The following is a 2,013-nucleotide window of genomic DNA, read 5'->3' on the forward strand; positions in this document are numbered from 1 at the left end:
TTGTGCTCAAGTGCCTATAAGCTCACTTTTTTTGATTTACAAATAATAACAAAGATAAATTTTTTAAATCCCAAAATAATTACAACAAAAATTAATGAACCAATTTCAGTAACTTCTATGGGGTTCTAGATAGTAAATCCGTTCACAGATGGGAAATTTATTATTCCGTATTCAAATGAGAAGAAAAGTAAATTTGCCCCGAAAGGGCTGCCATCTCTTGAAAAAAAATCTTACTAAAAATCGGTACATTTAGCCTTAAGGTGCCTCTATACGTTTGGCAAACAATAACAAGCATGTGGATGGAGTATTTGGACAGGTTGTTACTAGTTGGCTTGAATTTGTAGCCGGTGTAAATACATTGTTTCGAAACTTGTAAACTATCTTTAGCGGTTTATTTTTTATTTAACATAGCGCAAATAAATTCATGAAGACATTTTATGACTAAGTAATTAAATAAAAAGTCTAGAAGGAAAGTTATGTACTTTATAGGTTATATATAATAGTACTATTTATATGAATTAGTATCACCTAGCAACCTACTCGTACATAGTTGATAATTACGTTTCCTTTTACTTCGCCAATCTTTATTTTGTACCTATTTTTTTTAACGATAATCGAATGAAATAGCCGACTAAAGTCAAAAAAGCAAAACAAGCGTGTAAATACCTATGTTGGTTACTTTCTTTGCCAAGCATTTGTACTAGCCTTGGATTTGCGACAAGTGGCAAAGTAGATCCTGCATAATAATGTTGAACTGAGCTTGTTCCTTTAATCAGGTAACTTTATTAAGTAGCTCAGGGGTTTGATAACGTAAAAAGATCCGAATTATTACTAAATATGCAGTCATTCAGTTTAATTATGTTTGTGCAGATATATTTTTGTTGCTAGATATTTTCGATGTTGTGTACTAGAACGAAGAAGAGCAAATATTATGTTGTGTAAATAAAGTTTTGTCATTTTATTGCTCAAATAAATGTCGGATCTTAATCACATCTGGTGACTTAGATCAATTATTACTACATAGATGTGACGAACCTAACACAAAGTTAAATAACTAAAATTATTTATAATTCAATTGTGTTTGACAATTTTTTTAAATATTCAAATTTAATTCTAGATGCTCTTTTACTAATAATAATTAGAAATATAATTAATTAAATCTCTACAACTAGACCAACAGTTGTGCAAAGAGGTGAGTTGGTCATAATCACGTTCGACCACCAGTTTTTTACCCAATTAAGGATACCCATTTTGTGAAGTGCCCCGGACAGTGAACAGTTGAACAGTGCCTTACCACAGAGCTACCCACTACCACAACACAATGAATTATTACGAAGAAGCTCTATTCTATTTTCATAAAATAATCGAGCATAATATAAATCTGAGATTGAACTTTCTGAGCACTCCAATTAACTATTTTATTCAAATTCCTATTTCAATACATATTTTGTTCTTACAAACTAACTTGTAGCTGAGCCACTTATTAGGACTTAAACCGCTCTGACACCACACGTTATCATTAATTATTATGTTTCCTGTTTCCTAACACTTGAGCATCTTGCGTCACGCGACAGTCGCAGCCTGCTCTGTATCTTGCTCAACTCGGCCGGACCCATCGGCCCTGTCTTTGTAGCTCAATTCAAAATATAAACTTCATAAACTTTATGATATTTACTTGAGAAGTTTTCAGTCAACATATCAAAAGAAGATGTTGTATAAGACGAGCAAAATATGCAGTTCATTTCAAGTTATAATGTTCTCCCGCGTCAAATAGATGTTATGAACCAACATCTTCAATAAAATCACACAACTTCCACTCAGCATCATACTTACTGCTAGTGCCTTACGCCTTACTAAATCTACTTCAACCAAGAGGAGTTGAATCCCCTCTCCTTTCAGAAGAGATGTTGCTATATTTTTGATTATAGTAATCTGATATAACTATCCCGTACTGATTTTTAAACGACCCTACCAGTTAAGGCTAAATGTACCGATTTTTAGTAAGATTTTTTT

Source organism: Halyomorpha halys, unplaced genomic scaffold, assembly GCF_000696795.3.
Source record: "Halyomorpha halys isolate HHAL.00 unplaced genomic scaffold, Hhal_1.1 Scaffold1054.1, whole genome shotgun sequence".
Classification (NCBI taxonomy): domain Eukaryota; kingdom Metazoa; phylum Arthropoda; class Insecta; order Hemiptera; family Pentatomidae; genus Halyomorpha; species Halyomorpha halys.